Source organism: Amblyomma americanum, chromosome 1 (assembly GCF_052857255.1).
Source record: "Amblyomma americanum isolate KBUSLIRL-KWMA chromosome 1, ASM5285725v1, whole genome shotgun sequence".
NCBI lineage: Eukaryota > Metazoa > Arthropoda > Arachnida > Ixodida > Ixodidae > Amblyomma > Amblyomma americanum.
Window position 1 is genome coordinate 166,174,011 of NC_135497.1, and position 20,406 is coordinate 166,194,416.

Below are 20,406 nucleotides of genomic sequence, written 5' to 3' on the forward strand. Positions count from 1 at the left end.
CTGACATCACACAGCACACGGGCGCCTTAGCGTTTTTCCTCCATAAAAACGCACCCGCCGCGGTCGGGACAACAGAATGTCAAGTTTAGTGAGCTCGGGCTTTGTCTCCCCAGAGGGCGAACAACTACGAAGCGCGATGCATTGCATAACTATGCGAGCTCGTGTGCAAGGTCTTCGTACATTACCACTCCGCGCTTCCCCCAGAGCATACACCGAGGGAGTCCAGAGTCGCTGCTGATATTTTCACTAGGAGGCGTGGCAAATATACCGACAAAAATTGAGAAAAATGACTGCTGTGGAAAATTAACAGCATGTGAATTGCAGTAGACAACAGATCAAGTAGCACCGGCTCATTCTATATCGTGTCTTATGCCAATAAAAGTGGAAAGAAAAATAACGTTATAGTGTTCGATTACAGACTTTTGTAAATGCTCAGTTACCTATTTTTGGGCGGTTCTAATTGACTGAAATCAGCAACATTTCAGATGAAGTACTTGGAATTTCAATCGGTTACGTTTTTCTGGAACGTGCATAAGGTCATCCATAAGGCTCATCAATAAAGTTTTCACCAACCTACCTTGCCTAGAATGCATGATTAATGAGGTCGTCATTGAAAGCAGCCCGCTCGAAAGATCGTGAAAGTTGAAAAAAAAAGGCAGAAGCAGCTTCAACTGAAATTCTGTTGAAACTAAAAGGCGCATGCAAATATCTAAGCATTGCGATTTTACTGATACGATTGCGTCATGATTCCAAAGGAAACGGGAGAAACCCTCCGTAACACTTATATGAATCCAATACATCTTCCTGCTTTCTATAAGACAGCATAGAGGTACAGCAGTGTGCAGAATTGTGTGTTATTAGCGGTTTTTCACTTCAGTGTCCATAGCGAAGCTTCCACGGAAGCTTGATTAAAAGACAGGGTCTGCAGATGGTGCAGGCCAAGACACCGTCATCATATTTCATTGCTTCTTGAGCGAAAAAAAAAGTCAGGATAGAATATTGGGGTCATAATAGGAGCACGATCTTTCGGCAATCGCTGTGTAGTGGCGGCTGAGGAAATTTCTTTCAGCTTGATTGTAGCAAAGTGTAAAAAGAATTCTACCGACTGTTGCGAGCTCCCTATCGTACACAAAGGCCCACGCTCCGTTGGAAGCGGCAGAGCCATGGCATTAAGAAGCTGAACCTCTGCTCACATCCGCGCTCTTCTTGAACGAACAGCCCTCGAGTTAAAGGGCGCAAGCGTTACGCTGCTGCCAGAAAGGTACGACTGAAAATGTGCATCCAGCTAAGTGACTCTACGCACGCGCATGCACAGTATTCGTAGCTGTTTTTCATAACTCGCTACGGCTCGATAGTGCAGGGCTCACTTGTCACGCTTCTGATTTGGTGGCTCAGTCACATTAATTTTTTCACTTTCGTTCCCTTACGGGCGCGGTTCGGGTGTCTCCCGAGGTATGTGAGACAGGCGTCATTTCTCATGGTTGGACCTCTACCTACATTCAAGGTGAAACTTGCGGCCACACTGACCTCTAGCTACATTCAAAGTCAAACTTGCGGCCCCGCCGAACCCGCCGCGGTGGCTGAGTTGTTAGAGCGCTCGGCTACAGATCCGGAGTTCCCGAGTTCGAACCCGACCGCGGCGGCTGCGTTTTTATGGAGGCAAAACGCTAAGGCGCCCGTGTGCTGTGCGATGTCAGTGCATGTTAAAGATCCCCAGGTGGTCGAAATTATTCCGGAGCCCTCCACTACGGCACCTCTTCTTCCTTTCTTCTTTCACTCCCTCCTTTACCCTTCCCTTACGGCGCGGTTCAGGTGTCCAACGATATACGAGACAGATACTGCGCCATTTCCTTTCCCCCAAAAACCAATTATTATTATTATTGATTTCGAGGAAAGACGCAGCGGCGGAACACCTGGGGCTTGGTGATGCTAGTGGCGCATGCGCAGTAGTGGCTGCGCATATTCCCCGTGTTCATTGTTCACCTCATGATTCTTCAGCTTCTCTTTTTTGGTTTTATGTTTGATTGTTATGTTTGGAGTATCATATCAGTTTGACAGAATGATATCTGGTTGTACCCTTGGCGGCGGCTTGCTGGTGTGAACTGCGCACGTGGTTTATCTTTCTTTTGGTTTTGTAATCTTTCTGTTGGCTAACACTGGTATATATTCAAGTTGCCTGCTCTTAATAAACTAGTTGGAAGTTGCGCTCTGTTCTTGTCGTATGTGTTACTTTGTTGTGTCCTGTGTTCTTTGTGCAAGTGCATTATTTGTTAGTAGTGACTAGGAAGCGAGAGAGAAAAAAATATCCGCGGTGAGGCGTGCGTTGTGACGTCGTGTGCCTCCTCGGAGCACCACCACGGTGAAATCGCAAGTTCGCGGCCAGTAAAGCTTCCGCTTTAAAATTAGCAACTGCAAAAAGCCTGCCTTTATTGCGTTCCGCAAACTGGATAGGCAGCGCGCTCTCCCTGCCACCCTGGGAGGTGACATGCAGTTATTGGTTGACCGCGAGAGATTGATCACCAAATGAACGCTGCGGCCTAGCTATTGCTGCAGTGCCGCATGTCAGCCACAACGCTGCCAGCGCTAATGCATTCAGGCCACATCTTTCTCTCACCACCGACACATGTATCAAAGCACGAATGAGGCGTCCGCATATCCAGGGAGCCAGTTATGCGCCCTTCCTTTGCTCAAAGCCATCGCCGTCTAGAACATTGTCAACGCAACCCCAATGAACACAGTGAACGCCGACATCTTTCGCTTTTTATATCCTGGATTAGCTGGGCTAATCCACATTAATTTTTCTCGGTGTACGCCTGAACCATGCCATGAGGGAAGGAAGGTGGGAGTGAAAGCAGGAGGGAGAAAGCAGAAAGAGGTGTCGTAGTAGAGGGCTCCGGAATAATTTCGACCAACTGGGCATTTTTAACGTGCACTGACATATATATATATATATATATATATATATATATATATATATATATATATATATATATATATATATATATATATATATATATATATATATATATATATATATATATATATATAACATTGCAGACGAGGTAAAGGAAATGGGCTCGTTTGACAAACTTATGAAGGGGCCAACAGTCAGTGAAACCAAGGCGCATAGGGGAATGTTTAATTCTTTTTTATGTGTAATGGAATAATAATGCTTAGACTAATCTATCGCCTACAGAAAATTACTAATAAAGCAGCAGAAAAAAACAACCATGCGGCCGGTGGGATCCGAACCCACGACCTCCGCATATCGCGTCCGGTGCTCTACCAACTGAGCTACGGCGACGGCAGTCCAATCTGCTGCTCTCGTGGGTAGTTATGTTTATTGGGTGTAAGCGAACCTTTATTGGGTGTAAGAGAGTGTTCACCAGGTGAACACTCTCAAGGTTCTCTTACACCCAATAAACATAAATAGCCACGAACTAGAGCAGCAAATTGGACCGCCGTCGCCGTAGCTCAGTTGGTAAGAGCACCGGACGTGATATTCGGAGGTCGTGGGTTCGGATCCCAACCGGCGGCACGGTTGTTTTTTCTGCTCCTTTATAAGTAATTTTCTTTAAGCGATAGATAAATCTAAGTATTATTATCCCACTGCACATCAAAAAAAAAATTAAACATTCCCTATGCACCTTGGTTTCGGTGACCGGTGAACACTCTCAAGGTTCTCTTACATCCAATAAACATAAATAGCCACGAGAGCAGCAGATTGGACTGCCGACGCCATAGCTCAGTTGGTAGAGCACCGGATGCGATATTCGGCGGTCGTGGGTTCGGATCCCACCGGCGGCTCGCTTGTTTTTTCTGTTCCTTTATAAGTAATTTTCATTAAGCGGTAGATTAATATAAGTATTATTGTCCCACTACACATTAAAAAAAATTAAACATTCCCCTATGCACCTTGGTTTTGGTGACTGGTGAACACTCTCAAGGTTCTCTTACACCCAATAAACATAAATAGCCACGAGAGCAGGAGATTGGAGAGCCGTCGCCATAGCTCATTTGGTAGAGCACCGGACGCGATATTCGGAGGGCGTCGGTTCGGATCCCAACCGGCGGCATGGTTGTTTTTTCTGCTGCTTTAAAGTAATTTTCTTTAAACGATAGATTAATCTAAGTATTATTATACCACTTCACATCAAAAAAAAAAATTAAACATTCCCCTATGCACCTTGGTTTCGGTGACTGTTGGCTCCCTTCATAAGTTTGTCAAACGAGCCCCTCATTTCCTTTACCTTGTCTGCTAATAGCTTAACGAGGGTCTCGGTTCAGGCAGAGATGATGCCATAGGTAGCATAAGAGAGCTCTCGCAAAGTTTCCGCCCTCGCCGTTAGATGCCGTTCCACGTCACACCCGCGGTAATACAGGACGTGCTACGTCCGCCGCTATGGACGAGGGTGGCGCTGGTGAACACTATCAAGGTTCTCTTACACCCAATAAACATAAATAGCCACGGGAGCAGCAGATTGGACAGCCGTCGCTGTAGCTCAGTTGGTAGAGCACCGGACGCGATATTCGAAGGTCGTGGGTTTGGATTCCACCAGCGGCATGGTTGTTTTTCAGCTGCTTTATAATATATATATATATATATATATATATATATATATATATATATATATATATATATATATATATATATATATATATATATATATATATATATATATATATATATATATATATATATATATATGAAGCCCGTTCCATGCCCGAAACATGAATAAACTGTTGGAATTGTTTTAAACGTTATTGTACGTAACACGTTAAAAGAAATTGATTATTTGTAATAAACTGTATTCCCGAAAAATTTTGTACAGTATTGATTACTTTTTAAAGGTGTAACGTTATCGATAATAAAACTATAATTTCAGCAATCGATTACAGCTGTCAAACACTATCTATTCGAAAAATAAGCAGTAACGAACACTGTAAGACAGGAAACTAATTTGGTGGCAACCACTAGTGCTAGCGTGGAATATTCGTTTGCAATAGAGAGACAATGGTCGGGCTGCGGAACAGCCACGAGCGCGAGGATGTCCGGAGATGCAGGCCGAGCGTCCTGGATGTGACTAGCCCAGTGTTCCGCGGTTCGCATTTCTTCGCGGCGGCACAATAATAATAATAATTTGTTTTTTGGGGGAAAGTAAATGGCGCAGTATCTTTCTCATATATCGTTGGACACCTGAACCGCGCCGTAAGGGAAGGGTAAAGGAGGGAATGAAAGAAGAAACGAAGGGAGAGGTGCCGTAGTGGAGGGCTCCGGAACAATTTCGACCACCTGGGGATCTTTAACGTGCACTGACATCACACAGCACACGGGCGCCTTAGCGTTTTTAGTCCATAAAAACGCAGCCGCCGCGGTCGGGACAACAGAATGTCAAGTTTAGTGAGCTCGGGCTTTGTCTCCCCAGAGGGCGAACAACTACGAAGCGCGACGCTTTGCATAACTATGCGAGCTCGTGTGCAAGGTCTTCGTACATTACCACTCCGCGCTTCCCCCAGAGCATACACCGAGGGAGTCCAGAGTCGCTGCTGATATTTTCACTAGGAGGCGTGGCAAAAATACCGACAAAAAGTGAGAAAAATGACTGCTGTGGAAAATTAACAGCATGTGAATTGCAGTAGACAACAGATCAAGGAAGGCGCACCGACTCATTCTATATCGTATGTCTTATGCCAATAAAAATGGAAAGAAAAATAACGTTATAGTGTTCAATTACAGTCTTTTGTAAATGCTCAGTTACCTATTTTTGGGCGGTTCTAATTGACTGAAATCAGCAACATTTCAGATTAAGTACTTGGAATTTCAATCGGTTACGTTTTTCTGGAACGTGCATAAGGTCATCAATAAGGCTCATCAATAAAGTTTTCACCTACCTACTTTGCCTGGAATGCATGATTAATGAGGTCGTCATTGAAAGCAGCGCGCTCGAAAGAACGTGAAAGTTGAAAAAAAAAAGCAGAAGCAGCTTCAACTGAAATTCTGTTGAAACTAAAAGGCGCATGCAAATATCTAAGCATTGCGATTTTACTGATACGAGTTCGTCATGATTCCAAAGGAAACGGGAGAAACCCTCCGTAACACTTATATGAATCCAGTACATCTTCCTGCTTTCTATAAGACAGCATAGAGATACATCAGTGTGCAGAATTGTGTGTCATTAGCGGTATTTGACGCGTGCTTCCGTGCTGGGTGCCTTTTGGTACCTTTGCCACATTGTTAAACCACCCCTGCGCGTCATAAGGCGGGTGCAGACTACAGTTTTTTCTTTTTTTTTTGGTCAGGCGGAACCGAGCTTGTGCCTCGTGCTGTTCTTGGACAACCACGTGAGAGAGGTGGTTTTGCCTTCCCAACGTTGACCATCACGTCCTCACTGTTAGCATTGAAGTGCATGTTGCGTATCCTGCTGGGGGATGCGTCTCCGGCGCGAACCCTGGCGCGGAACTTTTTGGGTCCTTCCTTGCGCTTTTTGGATCCCTCGGCCACAGTTAATCATGGTCCTCAATCAGAGAAGCCTACCGCTATATATACTACGGCAGTGGCCTTTTTCAGGCATGCAAGCGCAGTAGCACCTGACGTCAACATCCTTACAGACCGTGTCGTGAATATTATGGGCTCGCTGTTGTTGCCTGTTGTGCCGGCGGCTCGCCGCTCACCGATGCGCCGCGTTCAATGGGCGCGCATAACATCGACGCCTCTCCCAAACCATCTACGTGACTTTGTGTGGAAACTTGGTTGGGCAGTGCTGCCTACTTGTGATCGGCTGGAGCGGTGGGGCGTTTTACGCTCCAGTACCTGTCCGAATTGCCCGCTTCCGGAATCTAATCGCCATGCTACAGTCACCTGCATGGTAGCACGTGTCTTTTGGCGCGCCGTTCATGCGGGATTCCGTCGGCAGGGCATTTCGAGCTTTGTCTCCCGCGGCCGCTTCCCCAGCGGCCGTTTTGCTCGCCTGTTAATTGTTGCAGGTCTTTTTAGTTTATGGCGCAATCGATGCACCGCGGTCGCTGGTGGCTTTCGACGCCGAGCTGTGTGGCCAATACTTGGCCGTCTTAGAATGGAGCTGATCAGTTTCTTGTCAGAGGAACTCTTTTTCTTGGGAGAGGAAGAGTTTCTCCGGCAGTGGTCATGCCCATTCATTTCTGTTAACAATGAACGTCTTGTTCTGGTCTTTAGACCAAACTGGCGCTAGGGTCTTCTTCTTTATTCCCCCCCCCCTTTTTTTTCCGTGTCAGATTTTTCCGGTATCACTCACTGTTAATAATCATGCCACGCCGCTTTAAATCGCACACAAGAAATTCCTGTTAGTTATTCAAAGATGTTTTGGCACTCTAATTGGCTCGCCTTACATGCTGAGCGTCATGTCAACTTGTGAATGTCAAATGTATCCGGTAACCTTGGCATGTGTACATATGTAAATAAAATTTTTTCTAATCAGCTTCCACGGAAGCTTGATAAAAAGACAGGGCCTGCTGATGGTGCAGGTCAAGACAAAAAGTCTGTATAGAGGATTGGGGTCAAAATAGGAGCACGATCTTTCGGCAATCGCTGTGAAGTGGCTGCTGAGGAAATTTCTTTCAGCTTGATTGTAGCAAAGTGTAAAAAGAATTCTACCGACTGTTGCGAGCTCCCTATCGTACACAAAGGCCCACGCTCCGTTGGAAGCGGCAGAGCCATGGCATTAAGAAGCTGAACCTCTGCTCACATTGCGCTCTTCTTGAACGAACAGCCCTCGAGTTAAAGGGCGCAAGCGTTACGCTGCTGCCAGAAAGGTACGACTGAAAATGTGCATCCAGCTAAGTGACTCTACGCACGCGCATGCACAGTATTCGTAGCTGTTTTTCATAACTCGCTATGGCTCGATAGTGCAGGGCTCACTTGTCATGCTTCTGATTTGGTGGCTCAGTCACATTAATTTTTTTCACTTTCGTTCCCTTACGGGCGCGGTTCGGGTGTCTCCCGAGGTATGTGAGACAGGCGTCATTTCTCATGGTTGGACCTCTACCTACATTCAAGGTGAAACTTGCGGCCACACTGACCTCTAGCTACATTCAAAGTCGAACTTGCGGCCCCGCCGAACCCGCCGCGGTGGCTGAGTGGTTAGGGCGCTCGGCTACAGATCCGAAGTTCCCGGGTTCGAACCCGACCGCGGAGGCTGCGTTTTTATGGAGGCAAAACGCTAAGGCGCCCGTGTGCTGTGCGATGTCAGTGCATGTTAAAGATCCCCAGGTGGTCGAAATTATTCCGGAGCCCTGCACTACGTCACCTATCTCTTCCTTTCTTCTTTCACTCCCTCCTTTATTCCTTCCCTTTCGGCGCGGTTCAGGTGTCCAACGATATATGAGACAGATACTGCGCCATTTCCTTCCCCAGAACCGATTATTATTATTAGGCCCCGCCGATGGATCGAAAAGCTGGCGTAGTGAACCTTTTCGCTTCAAAACCTTCCAAACCAGTCGGGTTGGCTCTGGAGCGCGTGCAACCCGGACATATGCCGTCGCGACAAACTATGCATCCCGGTCGGCATCGGCGGCTACCAGCGTTTATCGCACTCTGCAGGCATTAACCTCCTCCCCACACACACACAAGAACAACGAGCACTCTGGAGGCAGAAGAGGCAGCCGTCTTTCTCGCAATACTCTCCATCGAGGAGCAAGAAACAAACTTACGTCATCGCCAGCTCTCAAGCTGTCTGTCGCAATTACGGCAGGTGAAGAATTTGCGGCGGGGCACATCATATCCTCAAAATCAGAGCACACCAACCAGCCCATGTTATTTTTACACGTGGTCACCACTACCTCCGAAGAAAACCAGCGCGCGCGCTATCGCCCGAGCTTATTATAACCGAGTCCCGCGCGACGGCTCCAGACCATCAGAGCCGGTGTTCGTACAGTACTGCCCATTCCTTTAACACCATCGGCTCAACCGACACACGTACCCCTCGCCACACAAACACCTGACGCGGAATCGAGGAAGGTGGTGGTGAGAACTTTAATGGACACAGGGGAGTTTAGGACACGCAGGTCCATGAGCCCCAGCACGGCCCCTGCACTCGAGGAAGCGGTTGCATTTGCATGGAAACTGCTCCACACCAAAGCCTACTGCTTTCTTGCGCTCCCCAGCTGACAGCACAGGCCGTAGGAGCTCTGTAGTGAGGGCCCCTCCCCTCACAGGGGGCAAAATAAAAGTTCATCCAATCATATATGAGACAGATACTGCGCCATTTCCTTTCCCCAAAAAACCAATTATTATTATTAGCTGCCATCCCCTCCATCCTTAAGCCATTCCCTGAAGGCGCGATTGAGGTGTCCACACAGGGTGAGTAATATAATATAATTGGTTTATGGGGAAAGGAAATAGCGCAGTATCTGTCTCGTATATCGTTGGACACCTGAACCACGCCGTAAGGGAAGGGATAAAGGAGAGAGTGAAAGAAGAAAGGAAGAAGAGGTGCCGTAGTGGAGGGCTCCGGAATAATTTCGACCACCTGGGGATCTTTAACGTGCACTGACATCTCACAGCACACGGGCGCCTTAGCGTTTTTCCTCCATAAAAACGCAGCCTCCGCGGTCGGGTTCGAACCCGGGAACTCCGGATCAGTAGTCGAGCGCCCTAACCACTGAGCCACCGCGGCGTATGGGTGAGTAATAAATAAATTGGTTGTTGGGGAAAGCAAAAGGCGGAGTATCTGTCTCATACTGCGCCACGCCACCGCAGTTGTGATATTGTTATCACCATCCGCATTTGTACAGGTGCTCGTGATTGCGCTGGTTTGCTGACGCCAGGTTCATCGACTGGGCTTTCCCCGACACCGGAAAGATGGTGTGCTGACGCAACGACGGTGACCGCCGCAACTGGAATGGATCAATCCTTCCTATCTTCGAGCCGGCCGCAACCTTCGCCGCCACTTTTGAACACGGAATCACCTTTCCTTTGTCAACCTAGAACGCTGTCAGCTGATCCGTGCAGTGAAAAGGGTGCCAACATCTTCGACACGTCGGGCCACGCCACCGCAGTTGGGATGTTGCTCTCACCATTCGCATTTGTACAGGTAAGTAATATCGATGCCTACGCTTTTGGCGACAACAATGTCTGTCTTGTTGCAGTGTCGTGGCCATCCGATTGTTGCAGGCGTTTTCGTTCAGCGGCGTTGTACTTGTGTCGCCTTTTGCTGTTAGCTGGTGATATTGAGGTGAACCCTGGTCCCATGACGAAGGCGGAAGAGGATAAGCTTGACTCAGTGTGCATTGCTATCCAGCGTCTAGAGACAAATAATGCAAGCCTTCTCAAATCTGTTAATAATGTTTTAGAAATGCATATCACCCTTAAAAGTGACTTAGACACGCTAACTAAACGTGTCAATGAACTGGAAACCAAGCTTGTGCCTGTGCTTTGTAAGCAGCTACCAGAAACCTGCAACAGCGATGACAGATACTGCGCCATTTCCTCCCCCCCCCCAAAAAAAAACAATTATTATTATTAATTCGCAAACTCCAAGAAAAAATTATGATCTGGAAAACCGTTCAAGAAGGTCGAATGTATTGTTCTTTGGTGTTAAAGGTACCGACTATTCAGAAACGTGGGAAGACACCAAGGCTCTTCTTCGTGAATTCTGTCAAAATAAGCTAGGTGTTTCAGTCCAGTCTACTGCAAGGCCCACTGTCTCGGTCGCTATTCAACTGATAAAAATCTACCATTTATAGCGAAATTCTACAATGAAAAAGAAATCGACACTTTGCTAAGCAACGGCAACAAGCTTAAGGAAACAGAATTCAGGATAGCACGTGACTACTCGGTTGATGTGCGCGATAAGCGTCGAAAACTTTGGCAGTTCTCGAAGTCGATAAAGAAGGAGAGTGATCGTTCCCGCCTTGTCTTCAACAAGCTGTTTATAAACGATAATATTTACGTCTGGGACACGGATGCCAACTGCGCAGTTCGTTTGGAAACGTCTGGAAATGATGCGCCACAAGTAGAAGCTCGGACCCCGGAAGTCCCGATGACTGACCCAATCACCTACCTGCCTTACCCCATTCAAGTAACTCTTCCTTGCCGCCACTTGATAAGCGTAGTCGTGATAACGCGTTATGTTTTTTTATATAAATGTGAAAAGTATCCTCTCGAAAGCCGTTCCTATTTCCTCGCTCATCGACTCATGGTCTGCATCATTAATCGCGCTCACGGAAACGTGGCTCTCGGACAACGTTTCTGAGGACAATTTTTTTTACTCAAGCAACGTTCAATATATTTCGCTGCGACAGGGCAAATCGGAGAGGCGGCGGTGTTCTGTTGGCAATAAAAAAAGACTTATCCTGTGTACCCATTGTAGTCTCTGCGTTTCTTGAATGTGTATGGGCTGTGATAAAATGCTGTACTAGAAACATACTTATTGGTGTCTTTTATCGGCCTCCTGATTCGGGCAGTGTTTTCGCTGACGAATATTATCGCATTCTGAGTGAAGTGTGCAACCGGTTTCCAAATGGTGCTTTATTGATATTTGGTAACTTTAAATGCCCCCATATTAATTGGGCTACACTATCTGTCGCGGCGAGTGAAATAGAATCGAACGCATTTCTGCAGTCATGTTTAGATTTTTCTTTATCTCAACTCATCATGGAACCGACACGGCGCACTCCCACATGCTCCAGCATACTTGATCTAATACTTACTAATATTCCTGACATTTGCACCAACATCAGTTATATTGATGGGCTCTCCGATCATGACATCATTACTGGAAACAATGTTTGTTCAGAGAGAGGTAGGAAGGTGACTAATAAGAAAATTAAATCCTATAGCAAAGCTAACTTCGATGGAATGAATGCTGAACTATCTATCTTTGCTGACGTTTTTCTTACTAGCTTCTCGTCCCGTACGGTTGAAGAAAACTGGATTGCGTTCAAAAATGTGTTATCCGCCCTTGCTGATAAGTATATACCCACCATAACAATTAGTAGTAACAGTTCTGCACCATGGTATAACAGGCAACTTCGACGCTTAAACAACAAAAAACGCGATTATACAGGAAAGCCGTCAAGAGCAATCATACATCATCGTGTCTTGAATACAAGCAGTGCGACAAAGAATACCAGGCCTTATTTAATCTTCTTGTCGACACTTTTTTAACCATGACCTAGCATCTATGCTGACTGACAACCCTCGAAAATTTTGGCAAGTAATAAACCCCAGCAGTCATCCTGAAATTACGCTTACTGATTACACAGGCGCCACTGTTCTCGAGTCAGAGTGCGCATAGATATTAAACAACGCATTTTCATCTGTGTTCACCCGCGAGGACGTCTCTTTATGCCCAAACATAGGTACACTTTCAGATATGATTATGCAACAGATTACTATCAGCGAGTCCAGTATCATATCACTACTTAATCGCGAAACGTCGTCTGCATCTGACCACGTAGGCTGCAACCACAAGTTGTTAAAAAGCACATCACAAAGCATTTCGGTAATCTTATGCGCACTTTTTCACAGTCATTGTCATCCGGCCGGATTCCTAATGACTGGCGCACAACCAAGGTCATACCAATTTTTAAATCTGGTGATAGCACATCCCCTCTTAACTACCGACCCATTTCATTAACTAGTATCGTCTGTAAACTACTGGAGCACATCATAAATTCGCAAATCATAACATACCTAGAAGAGCATAACATAATCTTCAAATACCAGCACGGCTTTCGCAAGGGATATTCATGCGATGGGCAGTTAGCGGGATTTACTAATGACTTGCTATCCTGTATTGACGTTGGCAACCAGGTGGATGCCATATTCCTGGATTTTCCCAAATCTTTTGACCGCGTTCCTCACCACAGGCTACTAACGAAACTAAAACATCTTAACATTGACACACAAGTCATTTTATGGATAAAAGATTCGTCATTCCGAACACAGTTCACAAATATAAACCACTGCAATTCCTCTTTTATTCCAGTCACGTCCGGCGTTCCACAAGGGAGCGTGCTTGGTCTATTGCTTTTTCTAATATATATTAATGATTTACCTAACTGCATCTCATCCCGTGTAAGACTGTTCGCCGATGACTGTGTTATTTACGGCAAAATTACTGCTGAAACTGACCAACAATCGCTGCAATCAGAACTAAACGCGATTAATGTGTGGTGTGTGACTGGCAAATGACCCTAAACCATACCAAAACTAAGTGCATGTCATTTACACGTTCCTATTCCCGCATTCTAACCTCATATTTTATAGATAACAATACTGTCGAGCTTACTACCAACATGGCAATTTGTCAGCAGCGTACCATCGGGACCACATCCCGTATCTTATCTGCCTTTTGCAGCCTGGAAAGGAGCGGAAAGAAGAAGTCGCGGAAGGAAGTGCCGCTTCAGCAACGCCAGTTGTCGACACCAAGGGGATCCCGGCAGAGGGCTGCAAGCATCGGCTACGGAGCTATAAAAGGACGGCAAGGCCAACGCCTCTCCGCAGTTTGGCAGCAGCGTACCATCGGGACCACATCACGTATCTTATCTGCCTTTTGCAGGTGAGGTATTTTTGTTAACTTCAGTGCCCGCGTATTATGTGGAAATTGTGGTCTGCTGCCAAACTATATTGACTGATGTGGTGAATGTGGTGTATTTAAAAAAAAAGAGGAAAAAGCTGTAAAATGTAAAGCTGTTGCAAAAGCAATCGAAGATCTGCGGCGTGAGTTAAGAGCTGAATTGAGAGCTATAAAAGATAGCCTACAAGGAATGACAGAACTTAAAGATGAAATTCAGCAAGTACTGAAAGAGAACTGCGAACTGAAAGCAGAAAATGACAAACTCGCGCGCAGGCTTGATGAGCTCGAGCAGTATCAGCGCTCCAACAACCTTGAGATCAAGGACATTCCACTGGATGGTCAACCGTTATCTGTTGTGCAAAAAATTGGTGTCATTGCTGGAGAGGAAATTACTGAACAGGACATTGACATATGCCATCGTGTACCCACTGCACGCCATGATGAATCAAACATTGTTGTTCGGCTTGTCCGCAGAACTAAGAGGATGCAATACTTAACAAGGCCAAGAAAGTCAGGATGGATGCAAAAAAACTTGGGTTTGAAACCTCCTCTCCTGTTTATGTAAATGAGCATCTGACAAGGTTTGGTAAACAGTTGCTTGGTGCAGCGATTAAGAGGAAGAAGGAGGTGCGATGGAAGTTTGTCTGGACCGCTGGATGCAAGGTTTTCGCGCGAAAAGACGAGGGCTCTTCGGTCGTTAGGATCACTTGCATGGATGATCTCGAGAAGATGACAGCCAACGAAGAGTAGACAAACTGTCCTATATTTCTGCATGGCACGCATCCAAGATGGACTCAGATGCGATATAGATTATGCGAATACCATAATCTTGACTCTTTTAATTCATTCCTAGGCAGCCTGCAAAATCGCCTGACAGTATTGCATATAAATGCTCGCAGTATTCGCAATAAGCAAGATAAACTGCATGATTTATTGTCATCCTTCTCATTTTCAATTGATGTTCTACTTTTCTCTGAAACCTGGCTTTCAGTGGGCGAGTCTCCACCGCAATTTGAACAATACAGGTATAATGGCTTAGTTCGTTCGAAAAATAAGGGAGGTGGTGTGGCCGTGTACGTGCTGCATTCACAAAAACGTGACGTCATATCGCAGTTTTCAATGGTCACAAATGATGTTGAATGCCTCACGGTGCGGTTAGATGCAGCTGTGATTGTAGTAGTCTATAGGCCAACAGCAGGGAACAAGTTACACTTTTTTGAACACATTGAAGCTCTTCTTCATTACCTCAGTAGTTCAGGGCTTCCCTTTGCAATCATGGGTGACGTGAATATCGACATGCTTTCTGACAACCCACCGGCGAGGCAACTGAACAAACTGATAAATTCATCTGCGTGTGTGAACCTTATTACAAAAGCGACCCGACTCACGGCAGAATCTGCCACGCTACTAGATATCTGTATCAGTAATATGCATCCGCCCGGCAGTATTTCTAAATTATTATCAGTAGACATAAGCGATCACCTACCAACATTTTGTTCCATTCCACTTGCGCACTTTAAATATAAAGGAATAGAAATTAGAGTCACGCATTATAAACAAACTCTCTCTAGAAATCTTTCGCTCTCTTATCAGTAGCACTGACTGGCAACCTGTTCTAAGTGAAAAATACCCGAACAAGTCGTAGGATGTGTTTTTCAATAAACTTATGCGGTGCTACGATCAGTCTTTTCCAGTAAAGATGCAGAAGCGGTACAGTAAAAAAAATAAGAAAACCATGGATCAGCAAAGCTATATTTAAGATGATAAATAGAAAGAACAAGATGTACCACGCCTTTGTTAAATTTCGTGACCCGACAGAGTTTACTGAATACAAGAAGTATAGAAATATGGTGAACTCGCTGGTAAAACAAGCGAAAACTCAGTACTATGAGCAGCTATTTTCCAAAATAAGAAGCAATCCCCGAAAAATATGGAATGAAGTTAGAAGCCTAACCAACCAACAGAAACCATGCGTAAACTTGCATATTACAACGCCGAATGGCGTCTTGTCTGGCTGTGCAGCTACAATCGCCATGAATAACTACTTTGTTTCTTGTCCTGAATCTACTGACCTTAACACAAAACAAAAAAGTAACTCTGTTACTAGTTGTGCGGACTTTGCAAATTCGATCATGTTAACTCCCGTGACACCTTCCGAAGTGAAACGAATAATTAATACGTTAAAAAACAATACAGCTGCTGGCTATGATGACATTTCATGTGGACCGATAAAATATGTCGCTGATTTAATATCTATTCCTCTTGCTCATATCATGAATTGTATGTTCGAGATCTGTGTGTTTCCAGACCGCTTGAAGATAGCACACGTACATCCGATATTTAAGGGTGGGAACAGCTATGCTTTGACTAACTACCGACCAATTTCAGTCCTGCCTATCCTGCCCAAGCTTTTTTAACATGCCATCAACGTCAGGATACAAAACTTTTCGATAGATATCATGTAATCAGTAATATGCAGTACGGATTTAAAAAAAAAACAAATCTACAGAGTCAGCCCTGCTTAACATAAAAATGAGATAACAAATCTTGAACAAAGACAATATACGCTTGGACTATTTCTAGATCTGCGTAAAGCGTTTGATTCTGTGTGTCACGATGTCCTCCTAGTTAAACTTAATAGGTATGGGATCCGCGAAATACCACTAGAATTAATAAAAAGCTATCTGTCAAACCGCTATCAATATGTCAGTTTTAATAAATATTCATCTCCAGTTCTGTCAGTTAAAAAAGGCGTTCCACAGTGATCTATTCTCGGGCCTTTGCTGTTCATAACATAGTAAATGATTTATGCTCTATTCCTAATACCCCGAAACTAATCATGTATGCAGATGACACAAACGTATTTTTCTCTAGCCATTCACTCCCTGATATTGAACATGCTGTCAATAACTATTTGTTCCACCTGTCTACTTGGTTAAACACTAATAAATTATGCTTGAACATTGAGAAAACGAAATACATACTGTTTGCACCGCTAAACAAGCCTCCCATAGAAATTTTGTTTGATGGCAAAGCAATAGCTCAAGTCAAGGCCCAAAATTTTTTAGACGCGTGGTTTGAAGAAAGCTTATCGTGGAATTCTCGTGTTAACAGCCTCATAGCTGACCTAAGTAAAACAATTGGCTGCCTCTTTAAGATTTGTCCACTCATCCCTCAATGGTTACGAACTGTACTTTATTACTCACTCTTTTACTCCAAGCTTTCCTACTGTGCTTTAGTCTGGGGTACCACTACAAGTCACAGTTACAAAAGATTAATTACCCTGCAAAAAAATGTGTTAAGAATATTTGAGCAATATCACGGCCTACCGGAACTAGTGCGGACAAGGCCGCTTTTCCTGAAATACAAAATGCTAAAGGCCAATCAAATTTATTATTTCAAATTGCTTCAGTACATAAAAAAAGCGAAGCTTTACAGTGTACAAAAATCCAATGCAGCTCCAGCATACACACTCCGTAAGGAAACTTTACGGCCGCCAAAAATAAGAACTAATTACGGACGACAACATATTGAATATCTAACAGCTAACCTTCTAAATAAAATACAAGAATTAACAGATCTGAGTGCTAATGTCTCCAAAAACACGCTTAGAGCTCTGCTGCTGGAAAATAACTTAGAACTCACATAATCTTCTATGTTTCGTCCCTAATTGCTATTTTTTTAGGAGTGCATTATCATTTTGTATTTTGCTGTTGTTTTGTTATTATGATGTTGCAATTTTGTGGTTCCCAAGCTTGCAACAACCATGTTCAGAATTTTGTTATATTTGCAATCTTTGTACCAAGTATTTTGTGTCGGCATGTACGAATTATTGTTTGCTGTATACTGTTATTTTTTCGTTACATGATTTATTTACCTTTTTCCCCCTTCTTATTTCCCCCAGAAGATTTCGGTGTGAAACTTTTTTTAAAGCTATGTTTAACGTTTGTGCCAAACTGTATGCGGGGCAAAAGCCATCGTCAGGCGTTCCGCCTTTTGCTCTTGCTCCTCTTTCTGCATCAGAAAGAAACAAATAAATCAAAAAATCAAATCAAATACCTAGGAGTAAATTTTCAAAGGGATCTAACATGGCATCATCACATCAACGTTACTCTTGCAATTACTAATCGCTCACTCGGAATCATGAAACGCAGACTAAGGCAAGCCCCCTCACACTTAAAAGAGCTCGCATACACCACCTTAATCAGACCTAAAATTGAATATGCATGTGCAATCTAGGACCCAAGCCAGGATTACATCAAACGTAACATTGAATCCCTGCAAAGCTGTGCTGTTCGCTTCATTTTTTCGTACTATTCCCCGTACACCAGTGTTTCATCTTTAAAAAATTGTGCTGGGTTAGATCCAGTATGACTACGACGAAAACACGCTCGACTACCTCTGTTTCACAAGCTTTATCACCACGACGTTTTGCGTGATGACTTCTTTCAGCCACCTTGTCACATCTTCCCTCGCCGTGACCATCCTTAAAAAGTCAATAGGTCAGTCTGACAGTCATCACTTTACGCGCAATCATTCATACTTAGAACCATAAGTGACTGGAATAACTTACCGTCAGATATTGCTACCGAAGTTCACCCAGACAAATTTCACAAAATGCTGCATACTCACATCAGAATGTGACGCACCTGCGCACCACTTTACTTTAATCGAGTTAGTAATCCTTCTTTCGTGCTCCCTCGAATACCACTACCTTCTTCCAGGTGTTTCTTTTCCATCTTTTTTCTTTCTGCGTTGTTTTTGTATTCTTAATCCCAGCTGTTTCAATTTTTACGCTTTCTATTTGCCCTATAGTGTTGTTATTGTTTATTAGTGTACTTCAAAATGATGTCTGTATTTTTTTCTCTCTCTTTTCTGTTTCGAGCAAAGTGTTGTCAAAGTGCTTCGTGTGCCCCCCCCCCCCCCCTATGTAATACCCTCCCCGGAGGGCCTTTAGGGTATTTGAATAAATAAATAAAATATATCGGCGGACACCTGAACCGCGCCGTAAGAGAAGGGATAAAGGAGGGAGTGAAAGGAGAAAGGAAGAAAGAGGTGCCGTAGTAGAGGGCTCCGGAATAATTTCGACAACCTGTGGATCTTTAACGTGCACTGACATGGCACAGCACACGGGCGCCTTCGCGTTTTCCCTCCATAAAAACGCAGTCGCCACGGTCGGCTTCGAACCCGGGAAATCCGGATAAGTAGCCGAGCGCCCTCACCACTGAGCCACCGCGGCGGGTGAACGCAAAAATTGAAAATTGGTCGGAGGGCCTTTAGGGTATTTGAATAAATAAATAAAATAAAATATATCGGCGGACACCTGAACCGCGCCGTAAGGGAAGGGATAAAGGAGGGAGTGAAAGGAGAAAGGAAGAAAGAGGTGCCGTAGTGGAGGGCTCCGGAAAATTTTCGACAACCTGTGGATCTTTAACGTGCACTGACATGGCACAGCACACGGGCGCCTTAGCGTTTTCCCTCCATAAAAACGCAGCCGCCACGGTCGGCTTCGAACCCGGGAAATCCGGATCAGTAGCCGAGCGCCCTAACCACTGAGCCACCGCGGCGGGTGAACGCAAAAATAGAAAATTGGTTTTAGAGTAAAGGCTCGCATATATCGGTGGACAGAGCCGCCGCGGTGGCTGAGTGGTTATGGCGCTTGGCTGCTGGCGCGAAAGACGCGGGTTTAATCCCGGCCGCGGCGGTCGAATTTCGATGGAGGCGAAATTCTAGAGGCCCGTGTGCTGTGCGATGTCAGTGCACGTTAAAGAACCCCAGGTAGTCGAAATTTCCGGAGCACTTCACTACGGCGTCTCTCATAGCCTGAGTCGCTTTGGGACGTTAAACCCCCATAAACCAATATCGGTGGACACCTAACCGCACCGTAAGGGAAGGTAAATGATATGAACACTAGTTTTAAGGGAAAGAAATGACGCGCCTGTCTCACATATCTCGATGGACACCCGAACCGCGCTGTAAGGGAATGATGATGAAATAACTTTAATTGCACCCGTCAAGGAATCAGAGGGCGGTGAAGTCTTGACTGCCGTCATCTTCCTCCCCTTTCAGCAGGCTGTCAGCGGTGTCCAGGCCCAGACGGATGAGTTGTTAACGCTACAGCGTTAAGGAGCTTGTGTAGCAGAAAAGCCGGTGTTGTCGGCAGCGTTAACCGTGAGCAAAATATCCTACTCCTCGCCAAGTACGCCACTGCCCCAACAGATCGCGCGTGACGGCAGCACCTCCCGCTCGTCTCGTTCGGGCGCAATGGGGCCGTGTGGGCATGCTCCAGGAATCACGCGGTGAGCGGCGAACAACGCAGCGAACATCCAAAGCGCGTTCAGCACGAAGCTTGCGGTTTGCTGCCCGTTTGTTCGGCGCGGAAGCTATGCTGGCGTTCGTGGCATCGGGTTTGTCGAGAACGATGTGCCGACGGGAAACCAAACACCAAGCGTCATTGCATGAACACTGCGGTAATGCGCTGCAACTCCGCTTCGGAAGCGGCACTCGTCGGAGTAAGACGCGACAACTGAGAAAAGTCTCGACCTCAAAATTTCGACCTCACTGAATGACGACCTCACGCAACCTCAAACTCACGCGTGAGGTTCAGTTCTGATGTTCGGACCTCACTCACAAAATTTCGAGCCGTCGCCGACCTCACCTCAACCTCACCTCACGAGGTGAGGTTGAGGTCGACCTCATGAGGTTGCCCCCCTCTGGTCGCCCGAGCAGCGAGCCCCGCGACAGCGCGTCGTATGTACGCCACTTTTGGTACCGGCGGTACATTTGGAGTTCGGGACTAGCACCCCGCCATGCGTGCCCTCACACGGGCACTGGTATACGGCCTACCATC

General features: G+C 45.5%; 1 non-coding gene across 1 annotated transcript; it reads left to right on the top strand.

Annotated features, from left to right (window-relative positions):
• Nucleotides 1-3,463: 3,463 nt before the first annotated feature.
• TRNAS-UGA (transfer RNA serine (anticodon UGA)) lies at nt 3,464-3,538 on the top strand. Its single transcript has one exon. It is a non-coding gene; the product is annotated as a tRNA-Ser (tRNA).
• Nucleotides 3,539-20,406: the final 16,868 nt, after the last annotated feature.